We start from the raw sequence: 13,527 nt of genomic DNA, 5'->3' as shown, positions 1-13,527 counted from the left end.
AAGTGCATTGCAATGCCTTGCAGAGTACTGCAGTACAGGTGCATTGGGATGTCATTCACAATGAATGCACATAACATGCACATTACTGCAATTTAATAGTGTGAACTCGGCCTAAAAAAACTGTAACTGCACTGTCTGTACACATCAATTGATTGTATAAGTAAACTTTTCTGCAAGTGTGTGTGTGCACTTTCAAGTCTGTGTGTACATCCTTGTTTTCTGACACCTGGCCTGAAAAATGCTCAGTGCCTACCAATCTCAGTGTGTTAGACGCAGACCAAATGAGGATGCTATAGAAAGTACCCACACTTAAGTTCAACCCTTAGGCTCTGTTCACACCTAGGCGTGGCGGGAACACACATTGCATTCGCATCTGCGCACTCATTTGTTTGTCATGCATCCCCATTGATTTCAATGCATTCCTATATGTGAGGCAAATGTGGAAAAGTAATGCATGTAGCAAAATCTTTAAAGTGCATTCTGGAGGAGGAACGCAAGTACTTCCAGACGCGTTTGAGGTGTCATTAGCTAGTTATGGCAACACAAAGGTGTTTTTCATTTGTGTGCATTTTGTGGATGCGAGTCAGAGCGCACATTTGTTGCGTGTTTCATGCGCGTTCCCACTACACCTAGGTGTGAACGAAGCCTTTGTCTGCAGCCGTCACCGCTAATCCAGTGGGAGACACTGAGCTTTCATTTACACCCTTCCTGTGGGTGGGAACCTCTGCAGTAGGGCTGTGCTCCACAAATTTCACAATCTCTGTGGATGTGCCCAGGCAGCAGTGCTGTCATTCACAAGTCTTCTGCCCTCTCACTGGGCAAGAATCCAGGCAGTGGTGCTGTCTTTCTGTGAGTGGCTAAATGCAGGCAGTTGCGCTGTTACTGTTGATGAGATGTTTTTGCGCCCCCACACCTGTAGCATGGGACAGCTGCCTCATCTACTTTTGGGTTGGCCTAGCCCTGACCAAGCCAAACATTATTCTTTGTAGTTGAGCCCAGTGCATTTATTAGGACTGGAATACAAGCATTCAGCAGTTCAGGGTGCCACAGGATGTAACCTTTATCTGGACCAAAGCAGGTTTAGCCCAGTCTGGAACACTGGTGAGCTACTCACTAGCATGTCAAACAACAGTTGGGATAAGCAAAGTTCATTAACTCAAAACAAGCATTTACATTTCACATTTCATTAGAGCAACACATGGTTGCCGATTGGTTGCTTTGGAAAACTGCATCTGACATATTTCACTTTTCTGTGTTATTTTTAACAGCTATCAAATAACACAACAGTCTGTTTGAGCTTTTGTTTGGTTAATATTCTGTTACAGAAAAGAAAATACAATAAGAGCAGAATCTTTACACAACTTATAGAACAGATTTGCTAGGTAAGAATTAGTACTTCTGTCACAATTGCCTAAAGCAAAGTTACACTTTTCTGTTGACAAAACATGCAATGACAATGAGACAAAAGAGTGGAGGGGAGGGGGGTATTATAAATCCACTGCAGTATGTTCAAGGAGCAAGGAAGGTTGGCAATTACAGTACATAAATGCATATTCTCTACTTCAATCTGTTCGTAGTATCTCAGAGGAGACATACTAATAGAAATGATTTGGAAGTGTCTGACTTTAGAAAATAGCCGCCCTGCTAATTTAAAATGTTTATGTTTGATAGTCGTAATAATAATTTCTTATTTTGTTAACCTTTAGCAACTATTCACCCACTGAAGATTGTAAGAGATATTTCCAATGTTTTGGTATTAGACTGTTAGCAGCGTTTAGTAAGTGAGATAGCATCATTTGTTTTATATTTAGAGATTGAGGTAGGTGTCCTATGAAATAAGATTACCCAGGGATCAAATGGGAGAGAGATTCAGGTATTTTTGTAAATAGGTGTTACAGCTTGTTTCCAGTACTTTCTAAATTAACAGGAGAAACCACCATATGTGAAAAACAGACCCTATCTCTTAATGACAATCCCAACATGAGGGGGGATTTGTGAATTCCATTTATTTCTGGCAAAGGTTTTTGACTTGATTTTTACTAATTCAGTATTAGTACTTTTATCTGACTCCTTTGAGATTGAGTACACCTGTACTCTTATCACATGATGTAATTTTAGGTGTCCTTCTACTTTCCATTAAAAGGTATGCTTACCTAGACCAGGGGAAATTGTGGATTGGCAACCAGGGATATCAGAGGAGAGGTCAAATGTAATTTCTAGAGCTTTATTTTGGTGGTATTTAATCACCACTGGGGGTTTTATTTTTTATTATAATTAGGAAAAATTACTGAAAATGTTGAAAAAAAAACGTTTTTTTTTAACATTATGTTAGGAAACATTTATTATTACCCAGTTTTTTGGTCAAATATAAAAGATCGGGTCACGTCGGTTAAATAGACACCAAACATGTCAAGCTTTAAAATTGCGCGCACCCGCGACATCGCAGAAAACGACCGCAACCAAAATTAGCCATAGGCAACGCTTTAAACGTTTTTACCACTCATCAGTTTAGTGTTATCAGTGATTGATGGCCCTCGACTTATTGCTCTCACTGCGACGTTCGCGGCGATATGTAACATGTGCGGCGTAATGGGCGCAATCGTCTTTTTTGCACGTATGCGCCTCCGACGCATGTATGAATGTGTGTATGTAGGGGTGGGGACTTTAAAAAAAATTATTTTTTTCTTAATTCTTTTTTATGTGTAACTTAAAAATTTTTTGGGGGGACTTTAATTTTTTTCCCCTTTTTTCACTAAACTTTATTGCTATCACATACGGGGGCTAATAAACCCCCCCCTATGTGATAGCAAAATATGTGACAGGTCCTCTTTATGGAGACATCAGGGGTCTCCAAGACCCCTAATGTCACCTAGGACCCCCCAAAAGAAGCTGATGAAGCAGAGATCTGCTCCATCAGCTTCTGAAGCTGGAGAGTGACACAAGAATGCGGAAGTGATGTATTATACAACACGGCGGCGCGCGCAAGGGGGCGTGTCTGAGCGGACGTCTAAAGACGCCCGCTCAGATCTAGAGAGCTCCTGGCCGGCCGGTTTTTTACTACGGGCGGCCCGGAGGCAGTTAAACATATAAGCTGCAGAAAAATTCGGTTCGGTTTGAATATTTAGTTATTTCGGGATCGGGATCTGAAACTTCATTCGGTTCGGGTTTCGGATTTGGATGAAATCCGAATTTTCGTTAGTTTCGCATGCATTAACGAATATTCGCTGCGAATACCACAGAATGTACAGATATTAATACTAAAGCTGAATCTCCTAGACCCGAATGGCATTCAGGAGCTACCCAATGCAATTCGGAAATTTAGATCCTGAACACCCGTCGGGTCTGGGAGTCATATACATATATTACTAAAGCTGAGGCTTCCAGACCCGAATGGCATTCAGGAGCTACCCAATGCAATTCGGAAATTTAGATCCTGAACACCCGTCGGGTCTGGGAGTCATATACATATATTACTAAAGCTGAGGCTTCCAGACCCGAATGGCATTCGGGATCCAAATGTCCGAATTGCATTGGGTAGCTCCTGAATGCCATTCAGGTCTGGGAGCCTCAGCTTCAGTAATTATATATACAGTATATATATATATATATATATATACTGTATATATAATTACTGAAGCTGAGGCTCCCAGACCTGAATGGCATTCAGGAGATGCTCATTGCAATTCGGAAATTTAGATCCTGAACACCCGTCGGGTCTGGGAGTCATATACATATATTACTAAAGCTGAGGCTTCCAGACCCGAATGGCATTCAGGAGCTACCCAATGCAATTCGGAAATTTGGATCCCGAATGCCATTCAGGTCTCAGAGCCGCAGCTTTAGTATTAATATCTGTACATGGTTTTATGTGGTATTCGCAACTAATATTCGTAAACTCATCCTTATTCGTAAACTCATATTATATGTATATACTGTATATGGCTCCAATGTTGCCGCAACAAAAATTAATGTTCAGACCCATTGGTATACACTAAACCAAAAACACATCTGATTAGCCAGAAAAGTCACATGTCTGATTCAGTTTCGTTTTTGAACGAAATTTGGACGGGATCCGAAATTCGGAAATGGAAATTCGAGTTCGGACACATTCAGGTGCATTGGCATTCGGATATTCGGATGTATCCGAATGTCTGACGTAACGAATCGCACATGTCTAGTTCCTATTCCATTACCTTTTTTGGCAGCAAAGATGTGGCAGCCCGCCAACCTTTTATTGTTAAAAAAAAATAGATACATCTATGTCCTCCACATCCTAGATACGTAATGACATGGAGGTCAGCAGGAAGAATCATTGAGAGCTTTCAGGTGACACAATCTCCTGTCCAGGAGATTGTCAATCTTAGAAGTATCTGTTTCCCAGTGGACATTGGGGGACCATTTTTTTAGGATCAGACACTGGGAAAGGTATGGATTTATACATTTTTGTACAGGTGTTCCTTGCTTGTATAACCTTCATATAGAGACAGGGTTGCTTTAAGAAGAATTAGAATAGTCTCAACAGGTCACCGGATGTGAATCCAATATCTCTTGGATATGTTTATTGAAGAATGTCAGGACATGTCATTAGAAGCTGAAGCTAGCGTTGTGGGATCTCGCAGGGACCCTTCATCAGAGCAACATAGTGAAGCTCTGATAAAGGTCACTATGTCGCTCTGATGAAGGGTCCCTGCGAGGGCGATTCATCTGTGTGTGTGCCGGTGACCCGTTGAGACTATTCTGCGCTTTTGCTCGGGGCCATCCATGTGATCACCAGAGCACCACCACCATTGGAAGGTTGCAGACCGTAAGAAGTGCAGGTGGTTCTTGGAAACAGTTGAGTAGAATTAGGGCTAGAATATTGACACTCAAATATTTACAAATCCTTAACAAGTAATAAAAATGTGTTAAAACAAGTCCTTACTGACCTCTGTACCACTTCAGTACTGGCATGTTAAATCTCCTGCATTGCCAGACCATTTTCCAGTTTTCAGTGCTGTGAACGTTTGACTGAGAATTCCTCCTTCACACACTGTAACCAAAGTCATTTTATATTATTATTTTTTTTACTTTATAAAGGAAAACTTAAAAAATAAGAGGGGAAAAAAAACTGTTTCCCTTTCCCTTTCCCATATCAAATAAAAATGTCAGGACAGTATGAAACCCCCTGAATTGACCCATTTTTGGAAAGTAGACTCTCCAATAAGATATGATTTTTTGTCTCAATTTTTTGGAAATGAAGAAACATGCTGCTGTTGAGGTGGTTAAAACATGGTAATGATGCACTAGATACAGTACATTAAATGTACAGGTCATACACATAGGGGGAATAAAGATGAAGGGGTTAATGTCCAGCTATGCAGGATAAGGAAGGTAAAGGGGTTAATATACACTTCAGAGCAGAGACAGAATGGAGCTAACAAATACAGAAGAGGAGGTAGGTGAAAGGGTTGAACATTATTTTAAACTCGCACAGGCAGCCATGGGAGGATATATAGGGCATATAGGTATGTCCTCCCGGAACAACTTCACTACCTCTATTATGAACTTTAAAGTATATTTCCACTTCTGCAGTCAATTAAAAAAAAAAACACTATTTTGTTATGTGCTTCTATTCACACAGAATACCTAAATTATTATTTTTTAAAATATTTCTCACCTTTTAGATGTTTCTTTGGAGGAGGCCTTTGTGCAAATTGCAAGCTATTCCGAACAATTTGAAAGGTAGTCTTTCCTCATAGAATGACTAGGGGCACAATTACTTTGTTCTCAACATAAGGACAATGTTCAAATATAGTTTACAACTCATAATTCACAACTCAGCAATGTGGCATACATTAACTCCACCCCTCCTTCCTTAACATTTTTAGGCAAGTAAAAAGCACTTTAAAACAGATGAAGCATATTTTTGCTCATCGAATTTAAATTATTTTTAAACTAATATTAATAAAATGTAATTCAATCATTTAATTTTTCTCCTTTCTAAATCAGCTCTAATATGTTTGTGAGTGTATGTGTGCATTTGAGATAGGGACATTAGATTCTAAGATCCTAAAAGCTATATACATACCTATAAGTCCCCATTCACACCTAGGTGGTTTGTAGTTCAAAGCTCAGAGCTACAAAACACTGAATACAAGGAATCCTATTGTTTTCTATGTCTCCTGTTAACATCTGAGTGCTATGTCGCCTGTAGCAAAATGCCTGTCACTGGAAAAAGTACTTGAGCTAATTTTCTGCACACTGGCACTTAGGTATGAACGGAGCCTAATAAAATAAATAAAGTATGGAATCAAGAGGCTCAGCATGACAGCCAGGTAACTTGCATTTACAAAAGGATAGCTCAGCAAAGGCAGTCTCCCCACTTTGTTCTCCAGGTTTCTTTTATTTGCGTAGAATAAATCACCTCTTAGCCTAATGATCTATTGAAAGTAACCCACCCGAAAGTACCTTGTGACCTTCTACAAGGACACATTAACTTAATTACTTAAGTGCAACATGCCTTAACTCAAATTACTTTTATACAATCACTTAGTAGTAAACAGAGTTTTGCAACCCGCAGCTCCATAGGAACATCATTTACAGCTATGAAAAAACTTTCAGAAAAAAAAGTAAAAGTTTAAAATAAAAATTCTTTAGGGCTTAAAAAACAACCAATTTGTTAAGTGACAGCAGATTACTTATTGGATAAGTGTTTTTCACACTAAAGTTTAAAAAAGGAATGACTAGATAAGTTAAACTAAATTATGTTCTACTTTTGGATTAGCTGTTTTTTTTCTAATTAAATAGAGGATGAGATTTTGTTCCTTTGATGTACTCTTCTGTTCCTACTTTGTCATTATGAAACATTTTTTTAACTGAAAATATGTTTTAATCCTTAACATTCCTTTGTAGATTTTCAATTCAAAGATTATGCAAATAATTAAATTCAAATTACAGGCCTTAATGTTTTTGAGCAATATTAAAACAAATCAGTAGTTAGCGAGTAACAATATACCATATATTTGTCCAGTGTCCAAGTGCGAGCCAATGTGAGTGGTTAAACCAGTGTGAGAAGTTAAACCTTAACTTCATGTACAAATAATAAATTAATAATATTCCTCTAGCCACAAAGGCTCTCTGTAGAATGTGCAGAAAACAGAGCAGTGGGAGGGGCCCAGAAGGCTTACCCACTGCAGACTGACTGAAGAAAACTACAGGAGGGGGCAGAGACAAGACTAGTCACCCTGCACAAGGAGAGAGAGCAGCAGTGAGTGCAGGTGCTCTGCTACTTCCAGAACTAAGGGCTGGAGTAAAACAACTTCCCCAGGAAACCATGCTGGATCCTGGGAGAGGACTCTGGGGATATCCCCTCTGGAGGGCCTGGGCCTAGTGCCTTCCCTCCTGTCCCGGACTTAAGTATTGGTCCAGCAGACGGCGAAGAGTTGTCTATCGGAAAAAGTGATAATCGTATCATTAGGATTGGAAAAGAGGAAGAAGAACTGGTCGCATTAAGGGCAAATCTGCAAAAGAAAAAATGCCCCTATGACAAGGCGTGGAGCACCAAGAAGTTGCAATTGAAACCAGAGCTCAGAGATATGGTGGAAACGGTGAGGAAACATGCTGAATATGTTGCACTTCCGGAGAAGAGGAGTGAAGCTTTTAAAGAAAAGTTCAAAAAAAAGGAAAAATTTCCGCTGCAGAGAATGAGGGGTGCTCGTGGGGTGTGTACATACTCCGGGGAAAGAAACTGAACAGTCCCATAAGGAAGAGAATGTAATGGGTGAAATGGTGTTCATAAAAGAACTGGGGTCACCAATATGTGAGCAGAAGCTGAAATTTGATATGAACTTTTCTGAGGAAGAGACTGTCAAAGTCTCTAAACCCAGTAAGCCACAAACTATCGAGCATGCGGTATTTGTGCAAAAAATGCAGCAGGACTGTGGTAATACAAAAACAGATATTGCGTCCCTTTGGGATATAGAGCCAGAGGAGCCCATGGAAGGTGCAAGGAGAAAGCTGATAACCTACCTCAGCAGAGAACAGGTCCAGAGAGGAGAGGGCAGACCCACTAGTAAAAATGGCTGCTACACATGGGCAGGTGTGTTCCCATCCCAGAGTTGTGTCCAGCAAGGACCCAAGTGCTAAGAGAGACAACCTGGAGGGATCACACAACTACCAGCAGAGTGATGGTGAGCTGAGAAATCCTCCACATAATGCTGATATGTGCGAAAGTAAGAAAGTTGTCATGGCGGCAACCTCTGGGACTGAAGCGGTTAACTCTGTAAAGGGCAAGAGTGCTACTGGGACAGTTAGTTTCACATTAAGGGCAGACAGAAATCCAGGTCTGGCCACTGTCAGCTCCATCCACAGCACAGTGCAGCCTAAGTGCAGTGTCCATTCCATGCTGGATGGTGGGATTGGCTCTGCTTTTGCTAGTGCTACAGGCGTGGGAGCGAGCAGGAGAGGATTGGGGAATGTCTTGTCAGACAGCACACACCATGCAGTTTGGAGGTATGCAAACAGAAAAAACTGCCCTAAAGACTCTGGTAATGCTGGTTCTGTTCCTGCTAATAAAACTTCATATGCATACATGTTGAAAGGTGTGGGAAAGGTTGTGAATAAAACCTTTGCTATGACTGTAAGAAGCAATCATAGGGAGGTAGACAGAGAGGTGAGGAGCTTCCAGGCTGGATTCACTTCAACCTTCCCTTCAACTTTTAAACGCCGTAATGTCATGCAGTTGAGGTGGGAGGGTGAGGGTTCCCCCCAGCAAGGAAAGACATAGTGAATAAAATATTAAAAATGGGCTTCAAAGCGGAGGAAATTTTTGCATTAATAAGTCCAGTGGGATTGAGGGAAAAGTTAGGGGAAGGTGCACGGGCGGGAGGAAAAATCATGAGCTCAGTTTTTGAAAGGTTGAGTTTTAAGAAGTGTTGCGACATCCAGATGGATATGTCAGTTAGTAGATTAGTGGCACGCAAGGACACTGAGGGGGCGAGTTGTGAAGTAGAAACATAGAAGACAAGGGGTCCAAGGACAGAGCCTTGGGGAACCATACAGAAAGAGGAGGGGAGGAGTTAGATTTGTAGGTGACACAAAAGGAGCGCTAAGATAGTTAGGAGGAGAACCATGAGAGAGCAGAGTTTTGTAGGCCAAGCGAGTGGAGTTTTTTGAGGAGGAGCAGGTGGTTAACAGTGTCAGAAAGGTCTAATAGCAAGAGTAAGGAGTAGTGACCATTGTTTTTAGCTGTTAGTAAGTCATAAGTGAGTTTTAGGAGGGCGGTTTCAGTGGAGTTTAGATGGTGAAAGCCGGACTATAAGGGGTCAAGTAAGTTGTTATCAGCGAGGTGGCTTTGCGAGTGAAGCACCATTGTCCTCATCTGGGCTCACAGTGGAGGATGAGGAGTGGTTGGAGGTCAGAAGGAGAGAGGGCAAAAAGAAGAAAAAGAAGAGGGGAAGCCGAAAGTTGTTGAGGCGCCCTTGTCATCTTCTGATACTGATAGTATGCCACTTGTAAATAAATTTGAGATGTTCTCTGATGAAGATACTGAATTTCTTTCCGGTATGGAGGATGAGGAGAGAGGGGCCACAAAATGCGTGGGCTCACCGCTGCATGGTAAACAGGCTAAGAAATGTCTATCTCAATCACCTTTTGTCAAAGGGGAAGAACCTGTCGAGAATTGAGAACTGGCGCCCCATTAGCCTGCTCAATGTTGACAGAAAGATGCTGGCTAAGATTATTTTCTGGTGTTTATCGTCAGTAGCAGATAAGGTTCTTTCTTGCCATCAGCACTGCTTGGTCCAGGGTAAAAGTACTTTCACAACGGTATTAGCTGTCTGGGAGGCTCTGGAGTGGTGCAGGGCCGCTGGTTGTGGAAAGTATTTGCTGGCAGTGGATCAGGCTAAAGACTTTAAAATAGTCAATCATGAATACATGTGGCTACTACTTGACATGTACGGCCTCGAGAGGGGCTTTATTGATTGGTTGAAGGTCTTATACAGAGGGGATCATAGCTTCCCACTGGTTAATAGTTGGGTTGATCAGCCTTTCGAGCTTGGCCCTGGGGTACGCCAGGGATGTTCGCTAAGTCCCCTGCTCTATGTGTTTGCGATCGACCTTTACATCAGAAGGCTAGAGAGTGGACCATTGCGTGGGGTGCCAATGGGCGTTGCTGGTGAGCTGCGTTTGAAGGTTGTGGCCTATGCTGATGACATATCTGGTATTGTCTCTGTGACCGAGAAGGCGCAAGAGGTGGTCTCGGTGATAAAGCAGTATACTGAGGCATAGGACTCCAAGGTCAATCAAGACAAGAGTGAAGTTTTCTGTCTTGGTTGGGAAGGTGAAAGTTTTGAGCTTCCGAACCTCTTCCCAGAGCCCCAGCAGAAAATCAAAGTTTTGGGCATTGAATTTAATTTAGGTGATTGTAGCCTAGTAAATTGGGAAAAAAGGCTATCAGATGCCAATGTCAAAGTGGCTATCTGGAAGGGGTGGCGGTTCTCCTTGAGGGAAAGTGTTTGATTTAATCAAGACCTACCTGATCCCAGTGTTTTTGTATGTCAGTGTTGTCTGCCCCTTGCCAGCATCTCTCTATGCGAGGGTCTACAGCTGTTTTTTCCAGCTGTTATAGGGAAACAGGCTGAACCTCATCAAGAGGGATGTTGCCTACCTGTCCAGGAGGAAGGGTGGCCTGGGGATGGTCAACCCAATATTTTTTTTCTATCTGATGTTCCTGAAACATAACTTTGGTAATATGTTAGCAGAGAGACGTGGATGGGTGCATTTTTAGGTCCTGGTTTAAAGGGAACTCTCCAGTGGAAATAAAATACTATTGTACAAAACCCTAATTACCAAAACTGCACACCTATTGCAGCCTAAAAATTGTATTTCTATCTCTATGAACATAAGAGTTTAATTGACTTGCAACCTACTTTTTGTTAAAGGAGAACTATGAGGTGAGTGCTTTTCACTCACCTCATAGTTCTAGCCGACCTGTGACAATGAGACTGTCACAGGTCGGCTCAGTAGATCGGGAGGTGAGCGAAAACATACCGGGGTTCGCTCACCTCTCAATCCTGTCACAGCTCTCTGCCGTGACAGGGGAGGGGCTGGATTCCCCCCTCCCCGCTCCGATCCGCCAGCGCTGACTGGTGGAACAGACGGGGGAGGGGGCGGGTACAGCTGGCTCTGCCTCTAGATAGGCAGAGCCAGCTGTCAGTCACGCAGCTGGGTGGATCCTGGCACAATTGTCGGGATCCGCTTCAGCTGCGGCGTCTCAGTATACTGCGAGCAGCAGCTCGCGGTATACTGCGGCGTCTCAGTATACCGCGAGCTACAGCTCGCGGTATACTGAGCCTAGGGCGACGGGAGGAAGCTAGTTTGTGTCCTCCCGTTACCCTAAGGAGAACTATGGGGAAAAGACTTAACCCCATAGTTCTCCTTTAATGTTTAATCTGGATCTCCTTCACATTAATTGGCCAGTGGGAATAAAGTGCTCCAGTACATTGATGTTCAGTAGAAGAAAGAATGTCCCCTAATATCCGTGGTCAGTGAAAGAAAGACTGCCCCTTACATTGATGTTCAGTGGAATGAAGAATGGCCCCTAACATTGATGTTCAGTGGAAGGAAGAATGTCCCCTTACATTAATGTTCAATGGAAGGAAGAATGTCCCTTAACATTGATGTTCAGTGAAGGGAAGAATGTCCCCTTACATTGATGTTAAGTGGAAGGAAGAATGTCCCCTTACATTGATGTTCACTGGAAGAAAGAATGCCCCCTAACATTGGTGGTCAATTAAAGGGAAGCAGAATGTCCTGTTTATTGGGTCAGTGTATGCAGATTTGGCCAAATGTGCTATCTAGGGATGCACCGATACTGATACTTATCTTGATACCGGAATGTCTGGTATCAGGAAGACGGGCGGCGAGTCATTACAAGCCACCCGGGATGCTGATTGGCCAGGAAGCTGGCTCCATGCTCCCTCGTCACCAGGGAGCATGGAGCTGGCTTCCGGGGCCAATCAGGAAGCCCCGGGGCGGGTAATGACTCACCCCCTGGCTTCCTGATTGGCCGGGAAGCGGGCTCCATGCTCCCTCATCACTTGGTCAGGAAGTTGGCCAATCTGGAAGCCAGGCGGTGAGCCATTACCCGACCCCCAGTTTCCTGATTGACCAGAAAGCTGGTTCCATGCCTACTTGTCACCTGGTGACGAGGGAGCATGGAGCCAGCTTCCTGGCTAATCCGGAAGCCAGGTGGGCGATTCATTACACGCCGCCCGGCTTCCTTAATGGGACTTTCAGTATCGGTATTTGGTATCAGCGAGCACCGAAAAAAATATCGGTAATCGATACTGCAAAAACCAGTATCAGTGCATCCCTAGTACAATCCCCCTGGTTTATTGCAGGAGCATAAAGATTATAGATGGGTACCCTGGACATCCCTCATGCCATAGGCTCTTGGGTGGCCTTACAATTAATTTGCAGGCTCAGACTGGAAAAGGAGGACCAGCAGAATGAGATGGTCATTGTTCTAATACATTTAATATTTCTGCCATGCTAACACTTGGAGAGATGGAGACAGGGATTACCTTAGCAGTGCAATTATAAATCTATTGTCAAAATAAACAGTGTAGTTTTTTTTTTTTGACTGAATATTTTGCTGTTTGGCTGGAGTTCAACTTTCAAACATAAATTCTTTTTCATTAAAAATTTGATATAACATATATAATTGTTGCATAAGTGTTCATGTAATATTATAAGATTACCTTTCCAGGTTAATTATCAGCCAACCATGATTTTCTGTAACTATGAAAATGTTAATGTTGCTCCCTTACAACAATAGCAACCGTAGTCTTTGTAAAGAACATCTCAGAAATGTGATTGTCCTTCATTTTGTTGCAGAGAGCTGTTAAATATTTGTGATATATAGCTCACGTGCATACTTGTACTAACTTTGAATAAGCTACCACAATGCAATATCTCAGTAACTACAGAACAGCAACAGGTAAAAGTCCACAAGGAAGTTTGCTAAAACACTTGCAATGCACATAACTGACCCAGGATTGTTTTGCCTTAACAAAAGTGAAGTTTCACTTTAATGCTGAAATAATTTAACTTTTATGCTAATCACTTGGTGAACCTTTTCTAATGAAAAGAACAAGTAACTTTAGACTTTAGGCAGCAAAAACCTAATCATTAAACACTACCTGGCACACTAGGCAAAACATACTTAAAACTCTGTAATAGACTAGGGTAAACTAATGATTGACTATAAATTATTTCAATGTTCAATAGTCTTTATTGCTCATTTTGAAAAGAAAATGCAACTTGATTTTGTTGTTGTGACACCTAATTTTTTTTACCAGGTTATATGTTTGAAATATCTGAAAGCAACTGACTTTGTTTTATACATCCCAAAATATACCCTACTGCAGGGCTCAAAATTTCAAGTCCTGAGCTCCTAGCCAGGCCTTAAAAGTTACTCGCCACCAGTTGCCACACCTAACCCCTACCCTGCCCTGGCCTTAACTCCGCCAGGTCATCGGTGTGACG

The sequence above is a fragment of the Nanorana parkeri genome, unplaced genomic scaffold (assembly GCF_000935625.1).
Source record: "Nanorana parkeri isolate BGI_ZX_2015 unplaced genomic scaffold, ASM93562v1 scaffold243, whole genome shotgun sequence".
Lineage (NCBI taxonomy): Eukaryota > Metazoa > Chordata > Amphibia > Anura > Dicroglossidae > Nanorana > Nanorana parkeri.
Note: the sequence above shows the minus strand (reverse complement) of the source record.